Below are 19,724 nucleotides of genomic sequence, written 5' to 3' on the forward strand. Positions count from 1 at the left end.
AATGGGTACTACTGTGTAGCATAACGTGAATAATGTACATTACTGTGCTGTGTAATGTGAGCAAGGCACACTACTGTGGTGTCATTTGAATTGGGGTACTATTGAGTGGCCACGCCCCTTTTTTGCCACACGTGCCTTCCCTATTTCAAATATGGGGTGGGGGGGGCACCAGTCCTTTACTTTGCCAGGGGCGCTCGGACACCTAAATACACGCCTGGGTGCCTGCACACTTAACGATATGAACGAGTTCTCGTTCATTAATGAACGAGAACGTTCATATCGTTCTGTGTTATCTGCCAGTGTGTAGGGCCCTTAAGAGGTATTCTATTATATCATCTGAATGCTTCCAGGAAGTAATAGCAAGTGATAATATTTCATAAGTATGAGGAAGTGTAAAAAGGGAATCTAACAGAACGTATAATGAAAATCCTGTATGTATGCACATCATCCTGTATGTGTGCACAATATCGTTAACGATGCAGGTCATTAACGATGTCCAATATATTTAGTTCAAGCCTTGAAATCTAAAGATATTGAACAAGACTGGATGTGGGTGGATGCCGTCACTAACAATATCAGTGACTATATCGTTCAGTGTCTATGCCCGATATCTTTTGCCTTGACGATGTTGCATCTAGGGGGTCATTCTGACCCGATCGCACGCTGCAGTTTATCGCAGTGGTGAGATCGGGTCAGAACTGCGCATGTGCGGGTGCCGCAGTGCGCCTGGCGCATGCCAGACGGCCGAAAGCCGTCGGGCCGGTACGATCGCCTCTGCCTGCTTGACAGGCAGAGGCGGTTACTGAGCAGGGGGGAACGGACCGGCGGTGTTTGCCCGCCATTTCGTGACCAAACGGGGGGCGGGCCGCAGCGGCTGCGTGACGTCATACGCAGCCGCTGCAGGCCGGGGAGCGATGAGTAGCTCACGGCCAGCACGCTAAAGCTGCGCTGGTCGGGAGCTACTCTTGAAGTGCAAAGGCATCGCCACTGTGCGATGCCTTTGCACTTCTGCGGGAAAGGCCGGCAGAGACATGCGGGGCGGGATAGCCCTGTGCTGGGCGTCCCACCCGCATGTCAGCGTGATGATCGTAGCTGTGCTAAATTTAGCACAGCTACGATCATCTTGAAATGACCCCCCGTATGCGCATCGTCAACTGTGTACCCAGTCTTAGTGTTTCCATAAGATATCTATATGGAATTCAAAATATTACCTTTATGATGAAAAGGGAGAATCAGTAGCAAGGGTGCCTTGACTTGCCACATTGGTGCATATTTATCAAAGCTTTGAAAGATTTAAACTATAGGGGCATACTGTATGTATCAAAGCTTGGAGAGCGATAGAGTGGAGAGAGATAAAGTACCAACCAATCAGCTCCTAACTATCATTTTCAGCAAGTAAAGTGACAGTTTGATTGGTAGTTTATACCACTTTGTCCCTCTCCAAGGATTAGCACATCTGCCCCAAAGTGGAGAGAGATAAAGTGCCAACCAGTCAGCTTCTAACTGTTATTTTACAGGCTGTGTTTGAAAAAGTTAGGAGCTGATTTTTTGGTACTCTATCTCTCTTCTATCTCTCTCTAAGCGTTGATAAATCTACCCCCATAGTTACGTAAAAAGAAAGCTTGTCATTTGTTGATGCTGTGTGGTCCCTATGCAGCCATGCCTCCCAACTTTACACATGATAAATTGGGACAAATAATCATTCTCACTCCAAACCCACCCACACCCCACAACAGACCTACAAAATAATCTCGGCTAGGGGTGTAAATCTAGGTACACACTTAAACAACCGTGCGTCCCAGCAATACAGCGAAGCAATGTAACGATATATCACATCACCACACATACTACACAATGATCTGTACAACAATGTGATATATAGTTACATGCTTCTCATAACAATACTGCGTCATCTGTGGAATTATCCCATTGAACAGACAATGGGACGATGCAGTGAACGATGGATTGTGCACACATTATTTGTCAAAAGTACCAATATTGGCCCTCATTCCGAGGTGATCGCTCGCTGACGTTTTTCACAGTGCAGCGATCAGGTTACTATTGCGCATGCATATGCACCGCAATGCGCACGCGCGTCGTACGGGTACAAACAGCATCGTTGCTGTGCAATGCTTCTAGTGACGAATCCATTCGCACAACCGATCGCAAGGAGATTGACAGGAAGAGGGCGTTTATGGGTGTCAACTCACCGTTTTCTGGGAGTGGTAGGGAAAACGCAGGCGTGTCCAGGCGTTTGCAGGGCGGGTGTCTGACATCAATTCCGGGACCGGACAGGCTGAAGTGATCACAAGGGCTGAGTAAGTCCAGAGCTACTCAGAAACTGCAAAAAACTTTTTAGTCCCGCTCGGCTGCACAAGCGGTCGCACACTTGCAAAGCGAAAATACACTCCCCTAGAGGCAGCGACTATCTGATCGCCGCTCTGCAAAAAATAGCTAGCAAGCTATCAACTCGGAATGAGGGCCATTATACGGTACAGTATATGCCTTAATTACAACCACTTCCATGTAAACTCCACCATTTTTGAGGTACTCCAGTTGAGAGAGTTTGGGTGCCATGTGCAACTAACCAGTGCAAAAAATATATTTTAACCTTTAATAAGCAATTGTGAAAGCGATCACATCCAGAACACTAATATTTTCCACTGCTGTATAGTCTAGTTAACTGGTAGGCATGTCCTTCTTCAATGTAAATCATAGAATTGTAATTTCCATACAGAGTACCGTTGGGAAGATGTAATAAAGTGCAGTTTATTGTAAGGTCTACAAACAGCAAGCGCCACATCTAAGGTTTCCTGATCCAAACTGCTAACAAATTAGGATCAAGGTTCCTTTAGTGATTTTCCCCCCAAAAATCTATACATATGTTAACAGGCTGACAAAAATTGCATTGGCCACAATTCCTATTTCTTGTTTATTCAGGACAAATCTTTAATTGTGGGACTAAAAATGTATCTGTTTAAAATGTGACAAAAGTGTGTATTTTTCTATTATCCCCAATGATTTAAACCTGACTTCCTAATCTCTATTGCTTTATAAGAATAATCAAAAATAATGTTTACCATTTGTTCTTGTCCAGCTTCCTTGTCCATTCTATAGCCACCTTAATTCTTATACAACTGTGATCTACTACAGTATAATAAGATTTTACTTACCGGTAAATCTATTTCTCGTAGTCCGTAGTGGATGCTAGGGACTCCGTAAAGACCATGGGGATAGACGGGCTCCGCAGGAGACATGGGCACTTTAAGAAAGAATTTAGGTTCTGGTGTGCATGGCTCCTCCCTCTATGCCCCTCCTCCAGACCTCAGTTAGAGAAACTGTGCCCAGAAGAGCTGACAGTACAAGGAAAGGATTTTGGTAATCCAGGGCAAGATTTATACCAGCCACACCAATCACACCGTATAACATGTGATAACAACCAGTTAACAGTATGACAAATAACAGAGCATCAGGTCAAACCCTGATGCAACCATAACTTAACCCTTATTGAAGCAATAACTATATACAAGTATTGCAGAAGAAGTCCGCACTTGGGACGGGCGCCCAGCATCCACTACGGATTACGAGAAATAGATTTACCGGTAAGTAAAATCTTATTTTCTCTAACGTCCTAGTGGATGCTGGAGACTCCGTAAGGACCATGGGGATTATACCAAAGCTCCCAAACGGGCGGGAGAGTGCGGATGACTCTGCAGCACCGATTGAGCAAACACAAGGTCCTCCTCAGCCAGGGTATCAAACTTGTAGAACTTTGCAAAAGTGTTTGAACCTGACCAAGTAGCCGCTCGGCAAAGCTGTGATGCCGAGACCCCTCGGGCAGCCGCCCAAGAAGAGCCCACCTTCCTAGTGGAATGGGCCTTAACTGATTTTGGCAGCGGCAATCCAGCCGCAGAATGAGCCTGCTGAATCGTGTTACAGATCCAGCGAGCAATAGTTTGCTTTGAAGCAGGAGCACCAAGCTTGTTGGAAGCATACAGGATAAACAAAGACTCTGTTTTCCTGACCCTAGCCGTTCTGGTTACATAAACCTTCAAAGCCCTGACCACATCAAGTAAGTCGGAATCCTCCAAGTCAGTAGTAGCCACAGGCACCACAATAGGTTGGTTTATATGAAAGGATGAAACCACTTTCGGCAGAAATTGTGGACGGGTCCGCAATTCTGCTCTATCCGCATGGAAAACCAGATAGGGGCTTTTATGTGACAAAGCCACCAACTCTGACACACGCCTAGCCGAAGCCAAGGCTAATAGCATGACCACCTTCCACGTGAGATATTTCAACTCCACCGTTTTGAGTGGTTCAAGCCAGTGGGATTTCAGGAAACTCAACACCACGTTAAGATCCCAAGGTGCCACTGGAGGCACAAAAGGGGGCTGAATATGCAGCACTCTCTTTACAAACGTCTGAACTTCAGGTAGAGAAGCCAACTCTTTTTGAAAGAAAATGGATAGGGCCGAAATCTGGACCTTAATGGAATCCAATTTTAGGCCCAAATTCACTCCGGACTGTAGGAAGTGAAGGAACCGGCCCAGCTGGATTTCCTCCGTAGGAGCATTCCTGGCCTCACACCAAGCAACATATTTTCGCCATATACGGTGATAATGTTGAGCTGTCACGTCCTTCCTAGCCTTTATCAGCGTAGGAATGACCTCATCCAGAATGCCTTTCTCTGCTAGGATCCGGCGTTCAACCGCAATGTCGTCAAACGCAGCCGCGGTAAGTCTTGGAACAGACAGGGCCCCTGTTGCAACAAGTCCTGTCTTAGAAGAAGAGGCCACGGGTCCTCTGTGAGCATTTCTTGCAGATCTGGATACCATGTCCTTCGTGGCCAATCTGGAACAATGAGGATTGTTCTCACTCCTCTTTTTCTTATTATCCTCAGCACCTTGGGTATGAGAGGAAGAGGAGGAAATACATAGACCGACTGGAACACCCATGGTGTCACCAGGGCGTCTACAGCTATCGCCTGAGGGTCTCTTGACCTGGCGCAATACCTCTGTAGCTTTTTGTTGAGGCAGGATGCCATCATGTCCACCTGTGGCAGTTCCCACCGACTTGTAATCTGTGCGAAGACTTCCTGATGAAGTCCCCACTCTCCCGGGTGGAGGTCATGTCTGCTGAGGAAGTCTGCTTCCCAGTTGTCCACTCCCGGGATGAACACTGCTGACAGTGCGCTTACGTGATTCTTCGCCCAGCGAAGAATTCTGGTGGCTTCCGCCATCGCCACTCTGCTCCTTGTGCCGCCTTGGCGCTTTACATGAGCCACTGCGGTGATGTTGTCTGACTGAATCAGAACCGGTTGGTCGCGAAGCAGGGTCTCCGCTTGACGTAGGGCGTTGTATATGGCCCTTAGTTCCAGGATGTTGATGTGAAGGCAAGTCTCTTGACTTGACCACAGACCTTGGAAATTTCTTCCCTGTGTGACTGCACCCCAACCTCGGAGGCTTGCGTCCGTGGTCACCAGGACCCAGTCCTGAATGCAGAATCTGCGGCCCTCGAGAAGGTGAGCGCTCTGCATCCACCACAGGAGTGACACCCTGGCCCTGGGGGATAGGGTGATTAACCGATGCATCTGAAGATGTGATCCGGACCACTTGTCCAGTAAGTTCCATTGAAAAGTCCTCGCATGGAACCTGCCGAAGGGAATGGCCTCGTATGATGCCACCATCTTTACCAGGACACGAGTGCAGTGATGCACTGACACCTGTTTTGGTTTTAATAGGTTCCTGACCAGTGTCATGAGTTCCTGAGCTTTCTCCATCGGGAGATAAACCCTTTTCTGGTCTGTGCCTAGAATCATGCCCAGGAAAGGCAGACGAGTCGTAGGAACCAACTGCGACTTTGGAATATTAAGAATCCAGCCGTGTTGCCGTAACACTTCCAGAGAAAGTGCTACGCTGATCAGCAACTGTTCTCTTGATCTCGCTTTTATGAGGAGATCGTCCAAGTATGGGATAATTGTGACTCCTTGCTTCCGCAGGATTACCATCATTTCCGCCATTACCTTGGTAAATAATCTCTGTGCCGTGGAGAGACCAAACGGCAACGTCTGAAATTGGTAATGACAATGTCACAACTGAGGGCCTGAGCTGACGGGAGGCAGCCTCAGTTGTAGGGGCTGAGATGTACCGGAACCTGGGAGGTTGTATCAGACCCCTGGACATGTAAGTAACATGAATAATAACTGCCCGAAGGCGTGACCACGACAACTTAGATAAAAGTCAATGATGTTTATTATGACAACTCCGCATCACAGCAGCAATAAAAGAAAACGTAAAAGTCAGCAAAGAATAAATACAGTTCCTGAGTACTACAGCATGGCAGGAGCCACAGGGCACTGGTAGTGTGAGATAGTTCTTATGATCTTCTAGATGGAAAGTCCTTACCAGGCCCGGCTGTAGCAATGGAGATAACCCAGGATTGTACCAGCTGGTGTTCCAGGAAGAGCTGGGTTGCTGAAGGTAAAACAGCTGCTGTGGATACTGGCTGGAACCAGACTGTTGTTAGCACGGAGTGGATACTGGCTGGAACCAGTTAAATAATAAATGAACTTTGGGAGCGATGAAATGTGAACTGAAATGTAGAACTTGAGAGCGGAGAAATAATAATTCCGGTGGAGAGTGGTAAAGTGTAGAAAGGACACCGGCCCTTTAAGGGAAGCTGTACTCTGCTGGAAGCTGAGGCTGGAAGCAGGTAGTGTTGTAGCTGGAAACAGATGAATCCACAATGGATTGGAGAGTCAGGCTACACCGCAGGTGGAATGCTGGTGCGGGTCTCTATGGTGGAAGTCTTGAGACAGGAGCTGGAACCTGGAAGACAATCATAGAAGAGAGACAAACAGGAACTAGGTTTGACAACCAAAGCACTGACGTCTTCCTTGCTCAGGTACAGCTTACTTATACCTGCAGCAAGGAAGGGGTTGGCTAGGCAATTATGCAAATCAACAACACAGACAGCAGATTGGTGGAAATGATCAGATGTCAGAATCCAAGATGGCTGCGCCCATGCAGACACTTGGAGGGAAGTTTGGTTTGTAATCCATGTGGTCTGGGAAACAGTAATGGCGGCGCCGGCCACTGGAGACAGGAGACGCCAGGCTGATAGATGCACATTTAACCACGCGGGCACAGCGGAGGCCGCGGCTGATGAAAAGACCACTCTGCATGTGGAAACTCAGGAACAGCGGAATCCGGTCCTGGAACGCTGAGCCCGCCTTAGGAGGCATCTGAAGGGTAAGTAATGGCGTCCAGATACCCGGATCGTGACAGCACCCCCCCCTTTAGGAGTGGCCCCAGGACACTTCTTAGGCTTTAAAGGAAACTTTGCGTGGAAATTTCGGACCAAGGCAGGAGCATGGACGTCAGAGGCATTGGTCCAAGAGCGTTCTTCAGGACCATAGCCCTTCCAGTCAATGAGATACTGAAGTTGACCGTAACGGTGACGTGAGTCCAGGATCTTGGCCACTTCATACTCAACGCCTCGTTGAGTTTGGACTTTCGGAGTTGGTGGAAGTGAGGAATGAAACCGATTCAAGATTAGCGGTTTCAACAGGGAAACATGGAATGTCCTGGGTATTTTTAAGAAGGGAGGTAACTGGAGTCTGTAAGCAACAGGATTGATGACTTGATCAATTTTAAAAGGACCGATGTAGCGAGGTGCAAACTTCATACTGGGAACTCTTAACCTCAAATTCTTCGTGGATAACCATACCCGATCACCCACCTTGAGAGCAGGAACTGCTCGACGCTTCTTATCCGCAAACTTCTTGTACCTGAACGATGCCTTGAGCAGAGCTGATCGTACGCTCTTCCAGATATTGGCAAACTGATGCAAGGTGATATCCACTGCGGGAACAGAAGTTGCTGGAAGCGGTTGGAACTCAGGGACTTTAGGGTGGAATCCAAAGTTGGTGAAGAATGGTGTTGAGGAAGATGAAGAATGATACTGGTTGTTATGACAGAACTCGGCCCAGGGAAGTAATTGAACCCAGTCATCTTGAGAGGAGGACACATAGATGCGGAGGAAGGCCTCCAAGTCCTGATTCACCCTCTCAGTTTGACCATTGGTCTGAGGATGGTAAGCCGTGGAAAACTTTAACTTGACTTGGAGGACTTGACATAAACTTCGCCAGAATTTGGCTGTGAATTGAACTCCTCGATCTGAGATAATTTCTTCTGGAAGACCGTGGAGTCGGAAGATCTCTTGTATGAATACTTGAGCCAACTTGGAAGCTGACGGAAGACCGGTGAGAGGAATGAAGTGTGCCATCTTGGTGAACCGGTCAACTACCACCCAGATGGTATTGAACTTGTTGCACATGGGCAAATCTGTAATAAAATCCATCGACAAATGGGTCCATGGTCGACGGGGAACAGATAGTGGAACCAGTTGCCCCGCAGGCGACTGGCGGGATACTTTATGTTGAGCACACTTTGGGCAAGATGCAATAAACTCCAAAACGTCCTTTTTCAGAGTTGGCCACCAATAGGACCTAGAGATAAACTCCAGGGTTTTTTGGATACCTGTATGTCCGGCAAAACGGGAAGCATGGGCCCAATGCATGAGCTTCTTCCTTAGTGTCGGCTTCACAAAACTTTTCCCTGATGGGGGCGTAGAGTCCATCCCTACCGTGGAGAATGCCAACGGATTTATAATAGGATGCTTGTCTGAAGACTCTGACTCATTTTCTTGCTCCCATGAGCGGGAAAGGGCATCGGCCTTGCGATTCTGAGAGCCCGGACAGAACTGGAGTTTAAAGTCGAACCTGGAAAAGAAAAGTGCCCATCTGGCCTGACGAGGGTTGAGACATTGTGCGCCTTTTAGATATAGAAGGTTCTTGTGGTCTGTAAGGATGGTGATTGAATGAGAAGCTCCCTCCAACAGATATCTCCACTCCTCTAGAGCGAGCTTGATGGCTAGCAACTCCTGGTCGCCAATGGCATAGTTGCGCTCCGCTGGGGAGAACTTCCGTGAGAAGAAACTGCAAGGATGTAAATGACCATCTTTAGCCCTCTGAGATAACACCGCTCCTACTCCAACGGAGGAGGCATCCACCTCTAAGATGAAAGGAGAGTCGATGTCAGGCTGTTTCAGGACAGGTGCAGAGATGAACCTCTGTTTTAAAAGATGAAAAGCTTGCATGGCTTCTTCAGACCACTTGGACGGGTTAGCACCCTTCTTGGTGAAAGCAGTAATAGGCGCCACAATGGTGGAAAAGTCTCGTATAAACTTTCGGTAATAATTGGCGAACCCTAAGAACCTCTGGACCCCTTTGAGGGTTAAGGGTACCGGCCAATTCTGGATTGCTTGTAGTTTCTCAGGATCCATCTCTAGTCCGGAACCGGACACAATGTACCCTAGAAACGGAATGGACTTGACTTCAAAGACGCATTTCTCTAATTTGCAGTAGAGATGATTGACACGGAGACGGGACAGAACCTCCTTTACCCAGAAACGATGTTCCTCTAAATCGTTGGCAAAAATGAGGATATCATCTAGATAGACCACGACATGACGGTATAGAATGTCTCTGAAGATCTCATTGACGAAATGCTGGAAGACAGCTGGAGCATTACTCAATCCGAAGGGCATGACGAGGTACTCATAATGTCCATCACGGGTGTTAAATGCGGTCTTCCACTCGTCACCCTCACGGATCCGGATGAGATTGTATGCACCTCTCAGGTCCAGCTTTGTAAAGATGGTAGCTCCGCTAACTCTGTCAAAGAGCTCAGTAATCAGGGGTAAAGGATAGCGGTTCTTGATGGTAATGTCGTTCAAACCTCTGTAGTCGATGCACGGCCGCAGACCACCATCTTTCTTCTTTACAAAAAAGAAGCCTGCGCCGGCTGGAGAAGAAGAAGGTCGAATGAACCCCTTTGCTAGGTTCTCTTTAATGTATTCCTCCATAGAATGTGTCTCGGGGAGAGACAACGGATAAGTTCGGCCTCGAGGTGGAACCTTCCCTGGAACGAGATCAATCGGGCAGTCCCATTCTCTATGAGGAGGAAGGATATCAGCAGAAGCTTTACTGAACACATCCGTGAAATCTTGATATGGAGGAGGTGGAACATCAGACGACCTGGGGGAGGAAGAACAGACAGGCAACACTTTAAACAAACATGTCTTAGTACAGGAGGAACCCCATGCCAGGATTTGCGTAGTCGTCCAATCAATTGTAGGATTGTGAAGACGGAGCCATGGAAGGCCCAGGACCACAGGATGTGTGGCTCTTGGAATCACTAAAAATGAAATAAGTTCGGAATGAAGAACTCCCACTCTCAGACGAACTGGTAGAGTCCTTAGAGAAATAACTGTATCAAAAATTTTACTGCCATCCACAGCAGTTAAGGAAAAGGACGAAGGAAGTCTCTCGGTGGGTAGGGACCACCGTTTAACATAGGCTTCAGTAATAAAGTTCCCAGCTGCTCCGGAATCCAGGAGGGCAATGACGTTCTGATAACGTTGAGCAACTTGAAGCGAGACTGGGAGGTTACAATCTTGAGGAGATGGAGAGGAGATCATTACTCCTAGCCGGCCCTCTCCTTGGCGAGCTAGGGTTTGGAGTTTCCCGGACGTTTGGGACAGGCATTAATGGTGTGAGACGGAGCTGCACAATACAGACAGAGAAACTCGGAGAGAGTCTTCGGCGCTCAGCAGGAGTTAAACGGGAACGGCCAATTTGCATGGGTTCATCTGTAGTTGGTGACAGTTGGCGAGGAGGAGGAGTAGAAGATTTTGGAGCAGATGATCTTCCACGCTCAGTTGCTCTCTCTCTGAAACGTAAGTCAACTTTCGTACAAAGTGAGATTAGCTCATCTAACTTGGAGGGTAAGTCTCTGGTAGCTAACTCATCTTTAATACGCTCGGATAAACCATGCCAGAATGCAGCATACAGGGCCTCGTCGTTCCATGCCAGTTCGGATGCCAGGATCTGGAACTGTATAAGATATTGTCCTACAGTACGTGATTCCTGGCGTAAACGGAGAATCTCAGACGAAGCTGAAGTTACCCGGCCTGGCTCGTCGAAGATGCGCCTGAATGTTGACACAAATGCAGTGTAAGAAGATAGCAGGGTGTCGGACCTCTCCCATAACGGTGATGCCCAATCAAGGGCTGAGCCACTGAGAAGAGAAATAATGTAGGCAATTTTTGTACGGTCACTGGGAAAATTGCCAGGTTGTAGCTCAAACTGAATCTCACACTGGTTGAGAAATCCCCTGCAGAATCTTGGAGATCCGTCAAATTTTGCTGGCGTTGGAAGATGAAGACGTGGAGCAGAAATGGGTAAGGTGGGTGGGGTTATAGCTGGAGTCACTGTGGTTGACGCACCAGACGCGCCTGATCCACGGAGAGTTGTCTGAATCCCATCCAGCCGAGTAGAGAGATCCTGGAGACAGCGGATGATGTGGCCCTGTGCAGCCTCCTGATGTTCTAGTCGGGCTGCCAGTTCTTGCATCGGCCTGGCCGCTTGATCCTGGTCTCCGGCTGGATTCATTAGGTCAGTGCTTACTGTCACAACTGAGGGCCTGAGCTGACGGGAGGCAGCCTCAGTTGTAGGGGCTGAGATGTACCGGAACCTGGGAGGTTGTATCAGACCCCTGGACATGTAAGTAACATGAATAATAACTGCCCGAAGGCGTGACCACGACAACTTAGATAAAAGTCAATGATGTTTATTATGACAACTCCGCATCACAGCAGCAATAAAAGAAAACGTAAAAGTCAGCAAAGAATAAATACAGTTCCTGAGTACTACAGCATGGCAGGAGCCACAGGGCACTGGTAGTGTGAGATAGTTCTTATGATCTTCTAGATGGAAAGTCCTTACCAGGCCCGGCTGTAGCAATGGAGATAACCCAGGATTGTACCAGCTGGTGTTCCAGGAAGAGCTGGGTTGCTGAAGGTAAAACAGCTGCTGTGGATACTGGCTGGAACCAGACTGTTGTTAGCACGGAGTGGATACTGGCTGGAACCAGTTAAATAATAAATGAACTTTGGGAGCGATGAAATGTGAACTGAAATGTAGAACTTGAGAGCGGAGAAATAATAATTCCGGTGGAGAGTTGTAAAGTGTAGAAAGGACACCGGCCCTTTAAGGGAAGCTGTACTCTGCTGGAAGCTGAGGCTGGAAGCAGGTAGTGTTGTAGCTGGAAACAGATGAATCCACAATGGATTGGAGAGTCAGGCTACACCGCAGGTGGAATGCTGGTGCGGGTCTCTATGGTGGAAGTCTTGAGACAGGAGCTGGAACCTGGAAGACAATCATAGAAGAGAGACAAACAGGAACTAGGTTTGACAACCAAAGCACTGACGTCTTCCTTGCTCAGGTACAGCTTACTTATACCTGCAGCAAGGAAGGGGTTGGCTAGGCAATTATGCAAATCAACAACACAGACAGCAGATTGGTGGAAATGATCAGATGACAGAATCCAAGATGGCTGCGCCCATGCAGACACTTGGAGGGAAGTTTGGTTTGTAATCCATGTGGTCTGGGAAACAGTAATGGCGGCGCCGGCCACTGGAGACAGGAGACGCCAGGCTGATAGATGCACATTTAACCACGCGGGCACAGCGGAGGCCGCGGCTGATGAAAAGACCACTCTGCATGTGGAAACTCAGGAACAGCGGAATCCGGTCCTGGAACGCTGAGCCCGCCTTAGGAGGCATCTGAAGGGTAAGTAATGGCGTCCAGATACCCGGATCGTGACAGACAATCCTGTACCACAAATCTGAGGTACGCCTGATGAGGTGGATAAATGGGGACATGAAGGTATGCATCCTTTATGTCCAGACACACCATAAAATCCCCCCCTTCCAGGCTTGCGATGACCGCTCTCAGCGATTCCATCTTGAACTTGAACCTTTTCAGGTATATGTTCAGGGATTTTAAATTCAATATGGGTCTGACCGAACCGTCCGGTTTCGGGACTACAAACATGGTTGAATAATAACCCCTTCCTTGTTCAAGGAGGGGAACCTTGACCACCACCTGTTGAAGATACAATTTGTGAATTGCAGTTAACACTATTTCCCTCTCGTGGGGGGAAGCTGGCAGGGCCGATTTGAGGTATCGGTGAGGGGGCATCTCCTCGAATTCCAGCTTGTATCCCTGAGACCAGGGCCGGACTGGCCATCTGGCACATGCCAGAAGGACCGATGGCCAGGTGGGCCGGTCTGGCAGCTGCAACCCCTCCCTCTTGACACTCCCACCTCCTCGCTGCGGCCGCTGTGCTCCGCGGAAAAGTCCTCTCCGCTTTCGTCCCACCTTCCCAGAATGCCGATGGGGGTGCGACGTCATCGCGCACAGCATTCTGGGAGCAGCCGCGGTGATGGGAAAAGGCCGGGGAGCAGCAGCAGCAGCCGCCCCAGCATGGCGTGTACTACACGCAAGGACCATGTCTGCTGCCTGCCTGAGCCCCTGAGGAGGAGTCCCGCCGCCACCATGCAGATCCCGGCCCAAGCAGCAGCATACACATGGCCAGCTGCAGCATCAGCACTGCAGGGAGAGTGCTGTCCCCTGGCCAAGGTGAGTGCGAGTGTATACATGAACTGGCTGATTCCTCCCTCTCTCTATCTCTCTGTCCTCACCCCCCCTCTCTCTCTCTCTCTCTTTCTTTTGTCCTCACCTCTCTTGTTCTCACCCCCCCCTCTCTCTTGTTCTCACCCCCCCTCTCTCTTATCCTCACCTCTCTCTTTTGTTCTCACCCTTCCCTCTTGTTCTCACCTTTCTCTTTTGTTCTCACCCCCCCTCTTGTCCTCACCTCTCTCTTTTGTTCTCACCCTTCCCTCTTGTTCTCACCTCTCTCTTTTGATCTCACCCCCCCTCTCTTGTTCTCACTTCTATCTCTTTTTTCCTAACCCTCTCTGTCTCTTCACCTCTCTTTTCCTCACCCCTCTCTCCCATCCACATCCCTCTCTCCCATCCACATCCCTCTCTCTTTTTTGTCCCCACCCCCTCTCTTTCTTTTGTCCCTACCCCCTCTATTTTTTGTCCACACCCCCTCTCTCTTTCTTTTGTCCTCACCCCTCTTTTTTGTCCCCACCCCCTCTCTTTTTGTACACCCCCCCACTCTCTTTGTTTTGTCCTCAACCCCTCTTTTTTGTCCACACCCCCTCTCTCTTTCTTTTGTCCTCACCCCCTCTTTTTTTTCCTCACCCCCTCTTTCTTTTGTCCTCACCTCTCTTTTGTCCTCACTCCCCCTCCCTCTAGTCCTTACCTCTCTCTGTCTCTTTCTTGTCCTCGCCTCTCTCTTTTGTTCTCAGCCCCCCCGCCCTCTTGTCCTCACCTCTCTCTATCTCTCTTTTGTCCTCACCCTCTCTCTTTTCCTCCGCCCTCTCTCCCATCCACATCTCTCTCTTTCTTTTGTCGTCACCCCCTCTCCTTCTTTTGTCCTCACTCCCCTTCTCTCTCTATCTCGTCCTCACCTCTCTTGTCCTCACCTCCCTCCCTCTCTTTCTTGTCCTTGCCTCTCTCTCTCTTTCTTGTCCACACCTCTCTCACGCACTCTCTCTCGTTCTCACCTCTGTCTCTTCTGTCCTCACCTCTTTTACTCTCTTCTGTCCTCACCTCTCTCACTCTCTCTCGTCCCCACCTCTCTTTTGCACTCCCCTCTCCCTCTCTCTCATGCCCTCACCTCTCTCTCAGGCCTTGACCTCTCTCCTACTTGTCCTCACCTCTCTCTCTCTCTCTCTCGTCCTCACCTCTCGCGCTCTCTCTCTCTCTCGTCCCCACCTTTCTCTCTCTTGTCCCCACCTATCTCTCTCTTGTCCTCACCTCTCTCTCTCTTGTCCTCACCTCTCTCTCTCGTTCTCTGTTTGGCTTTAAAATATAGATTGCCTTGCTCTAGATGGGCGTACAGTGAGGAGCTAAACTGGACAGACCTGTGCGCTCAGCCCTTCTCTGCACCTCCGCCAGCTCCCACAGCCTTCTCCTCCGCACCATCTTCGAGGCCCACAGCCTCCTCCGCCCCGCGCCGATCACAGCCTCCTCATCCACCACAGCATCCTCTGCTAAATAGGTAATCTTACCCTGCTGCCTTTCTCTCTCTCTAGTCCCTACTGTATGCCCTTGCTGTCCCTCTCTCTATCACTCTCCCTGTCCCTATGTCCTTACTGTCACTTTCCCTGTCCCCCCGTCACTCTCCCTGTCCCTCCGTCACTCTCCCTGTCCCTATGTCCTTACTGTCACTTTCCCTGTCCCCCCGTCACTCTCCCTGTCCCTCCGTCACTCTCCCTGTCCCTATGTCCCTGCTGTCACTTTCCCTGTCCCTCTGTCACTCTCCCTGTCCCTATGTCCCTGCTGTCACTTTCCCTGTCCCTCTGTCACTCTCCCTGTCCCTATGTCCCTGCTGTCACTTTCCCTGTCCCTCTGTCACTCTCCCTGTCCCTATGTCCCTGCTGTCACTTTCCCTGTCCCTCTGTCACTCTCCCTGTCCCTATGTCCCTGCTGTCACTTTCCCTGTCCCTCTGTCACTCTCCCTGTCCCTATGTCCCTGCTGTCACTTTCCCTGTCACTCTACCTGTCCCTATGTCCTTACTGTCACTTTCCCTGTCCCTCCGTCACTCTCCCTGTCCCTCCGTCACTCTCCCTGTCCCTATGTCCCTGCTGTCACTTTCCCTGTCCCTCTGTCACTCTCCCTGTCCCTATGTCCCTGCTGTCGCTGTCACTTTCCCTGTCCCTCTGTCACTCTCCCTGTCCCTATGTCCCTGCTGTCACTTTCCCTGTCCCTCTGTCACTCTCCCTGTCCCTATGTCCCTGCTGTCACTTTCCCTGTCCCTCTGTCACTCTCCCTGTCCCTATGTCCCTGCTGTCACTTTCCCTGTCCCTCTGTCACTCTCCCTGTCCCTATGTCCCTGCTGTCACTTTCCCTGTCCCTCTGTCACTCTCCCTGTCCCTATGTCCCTGCTGTCACTTTCCCTGTCCCTGCTGTCACTCTCCCTGAATTTTGTCTCATTCCATGTGGCATAATGTGAATTTCGGCTCATTCAGTGTGCTACAATGTGAATTTCAGCTCATTCTGTGTGCTATAATGCAAATTTCGGCTCATTCCGTGTGCTGTAATGTGAATTTTGGCTCACTCTGTGTGCTATAATGTGAATTTCGGCTCATTCTGTGTGCTATAATGTGAATTTCGGCTCATACCAGGTGCTGTAATGTGAATTTCGGTTCATACCGGGTGCTATAATGTGAATTTCGGCTCATTCTGTGTGCTACAATGTGAATTTTGGCTCATTCTGTGTGCTATAATGTGAATTTCGGCTCATACCAGGTGCTGTAATGTGAATTTCGGTTCATACCGGGTGCTATAATGTGAATTTCGGTTCATACCGGGTGCTATAATGTGAATTTCGGCTCATTCTGTGTGCTATAATGTGAATTTCGGCTCATTTTGGGTGCTGTTATGTGAATTTTGGTTCATACCGGGTGCTATAATGTGAATTTCGGCTCATACCTTGTGGTATAATGTGAATATTGGCTCATACTGTGAAAGAGGCACCAGTACTAGATAGTATAAGGGGTCCTACTATTGTGGTGCATAATTTGAATAGGGGGTATATGGTGTGGTAAACTACACTGAAGGACACGCCCCCTTTTGAGTGACCATGCCCCCTTTTCCGGAGCGCTTAATTTCAACCTTCACTTTTCCATACCCCCACTTAAAAATTTCCACTTCAACCACTGGTTGTGTGTATTTTAATAGAGAATGATGTACCCTTGTATGTTGTTATAATATTAATTATATTTGTAAGAGCATAGACTAAAAAGTAGGAGGAGTCAGGAATACTAAGGGGAGGAGTCGCCGAGGTGGGCCTGTGTGCTTCAAAAATGCCAGGGCCTATTTTTAGTCCCAGTCCGGCCCTGCCTGAGACACACTATCTATTGCCCAGGGATCCAACTGGGAGTGAACCCACTTGTGGCTGAAATTTCGAAGACGTGCCCCCACCGGGCCTAGCTCCGCTTGTGGAGCCCCAGCGTCATGCGGTGGATTTTGTAGAGGCCGGGGAGGACTTCTGTTCCTGGGAACTAGCTGTGTTGTGCAGCTTCTTTCCTCTGCCCCTGCCTCTGGCAAGAAAGGACGCACCTCGGCCTTTCTTGTTTTTCTGTGATCGAAAGGACTGCATTTGATAATACGGTGCTCTCTTAGGCTGTGAGGAAACATATGGCAAAAAATTTGACTTTCCAGCAGTAGCTGTGGAGACCAGGTCCGAGACACCCTCCCCAAACAATTCCTCACCCTTGTAAGGTAAAACCTCCATATGCCTTTTTGAGTCGGCATCACCTGTCCATTGCCGAGTCCACAGGACCCTTCTGGCAGAAATTGACATAGCATTTATTCTAGAATCCAGTAGACTAATGTCTCTTTGAGCATCTCTCATATATAGGACAGCGTCTTTAATATGCCCCAAGGTCAACAATATAGTATCCTTGTCTAAGGTATCAATTTCCTCAGACACGGTATCCGTCCATGCTGCTACAGCACTACACACCCAGGCCGACGCGATCGCCGGCCTCAGTAAGGTACCTGAATGTGTATAAATGGACTTCAGGGTAACCTCCTGTTTGCGATCCGCAGCATCTTTGAGGGTAGCCGTATCCTGTGACGGCAGGGCTACCTTCTTGGATAAGCGTGTTAAAGCTTTGTCCACCTTAGGGGAGGATTCCCAGCGTAACCTGTCCGTTGGCGGGAAAGGATACGCCATAAGAATCCTTTTGGAAATCTGCAGTTTTTTATCTGGAGATTCCCAAGCCTTTTCACATAACTCATTTAGCTCGTGTGAGGGGGGAAAGGTTACCTCCGGCTTCTTTTCCCCATACATATGTACCCTCTTGATAGGGACTGGGATTTCCTCTGTGATGTGCAACACATCCTTAATTGCTATAATCATATAACGGATGGATTTAGCCAATTTTGGCTGTAACTTTGCATCATCGTAATCGACACTGGAGTCAGAATCCATGTCGGTATCTGTGTCAACAATTTGGGATAGTGGGCGCTTCTGAGACCCTGACGGCCTCTGCGACATAGGATCAGGCATGGGTTGGGACCCTGACTGTCCTGAGGCTTCAGCTTTTTCTAACCTTTTATGCAAGGAATTAACATTATCATTTAAAACCTTCCACATATCCATCCAATCAGGTGTCGGCGCCGTCGGCGGAGACACCACATTCATTTGCTCCCGCTCTGCTTCCACATAGCCTTCCTCATCAGACATGTCGACACAAGCGTACCGACACACCACACACACAGGGAATGCCCTTTTTGAAGACAGTTCCCCCACAAGGCCCTTAGGAGAGACAGAGAGAGAGTATGCCAGCACACACCCCAGCGCTATAAACCCAGGAATAACACAGTAACTTAATGTTAACCCAGTATCTGCTGTTTATATATTGTTTGTTTGTTTGTTTGTTTTTGCGCCTAATTATGTGCCCCCCCTCTCTTTTTACCCTCTTCTACCATGTATCTGCAGAGGAGAGCCTGGGGAGCTTCCTCTCAGCGGAGCTGTGGAGAAAAAATGGCGCTGGTGAGTGCTGTGGAAGAAGCTCCGCCCCCTCGGCGGCGGGCTTCTGTCCCGCTTAAATATGCAATTTTTATCGGGGGCTCATACATATATACAGTGCCCAGCTGTATATATCTTTAACTTTTGCCAAAAGAGGTCCCAAATGCTGCCCAGGGCCCCCCCCCCCCCCCCCTGCGCCCTGCACCCTTACAGTGACCAGAGTATGTGAGGTGTGTGGGAGCCATGGCGCACAGCTGCAGTGCTGTGCGTTACCTCAGTGAAGAACGGAGTCTTCTGCCGCCTGTGAAGTCTTCTTTGCTTCTCATACTCACCCGGCTTCTGTCTTCCGGCTCTGCGAGGGGGACGGCGGCGCGGCTCTGGGATTGGACGGCGAGGGTGAGATCCTGCATACGATCCCTCTGGAGCTAATGGTGTCCAGTAGCCTAAGAAGCAGGACCTAGCTTCAGAGAGTAGGGCTGCTTCTCTCCCCTCTGTCCCACGATGCAGGGAGTCTGTTGCCAGCAGAGCTCCCTGAAAATAAAAAACCTAACAAAATACTTTCTCTCAGCAAACTCAGGAGAGCTCACTGAACAGCACCCAGCTCGTCCGGGCACAGATTCAAACTGAGGTCTGGAGGAGGGGCATAGAGGGAGGAGCCAGTGCACACCAGAACCTAAATTCTTTCTTAAAGTGCCCATGTCTCCTGCGGAGCCTGTCTATCCCCATGGTCCTTACGGAGTCCCCAGCATCCACTAGGACGTTAGAGAAATAAAAGCTATCATGCTCCAAAGTTTATTGTGTCTCCTCCCCAATACTTTTGATTTTGGGGGTTATTCAGAGTTGTTAGCAAACAAGGTAGATTTGGGTGAGTTAATAAGAATTTACTCACCGGTAATTCTATTTCTCGTAGTCCGTAGTGGATGCTGGGAACTCCGTAAGGACCATGGGGAATAGCGGGCTCCGAAGGAGGCTGGGCACTCTAGAAAGATTTATGACTACCTGGTGTGCACTGGCTCCTCCCACTATGACCCTCCTCCAAGCCTCAGTTAGGACACCGTGCCCGGACGAGCAGACATAATAAGGAAGGATTTAGAATCCCGGGTAAGACTCTTACCAGCCACACCAATCACACCGTACAACTCGTGATACTATATCCAGTTTGACAGTATGAAAACAACTGAGCCTCTCAACAGATGGCTCAA

At 49.2% G+C, this 19,724-nt stretch overlaps 1 long non-coding RNA gene across 1 annotated transcript in view; it reads right to left on the reverse strand.

The window, feature by feature from the left end:
• LOC135050593 (uncharacterized) overlaps positions 1 to 19,724 on the reverse strand; it is a 118,844-nt gene that overhangs the window by 69,819 nt on the left and 29,301 nt on the right. The gene's annotated exons all lie outside the window — the stretch shown is intronic.

This window comes from Pseudophryne corroboree, chromosome 2 (genome assembly GCF_028390025.1).
Source record: "Pseudophryne corroboree isolate aPseCor3 chromosome 2, aPseCor3.hap2, whole genome shotgun sequence".
NCBI lineage: Eukaryota > Metazoa > Chordata > Amphibia > Anura > Myobatrachidae > Pseudophryne > Pseudophryne corroboree.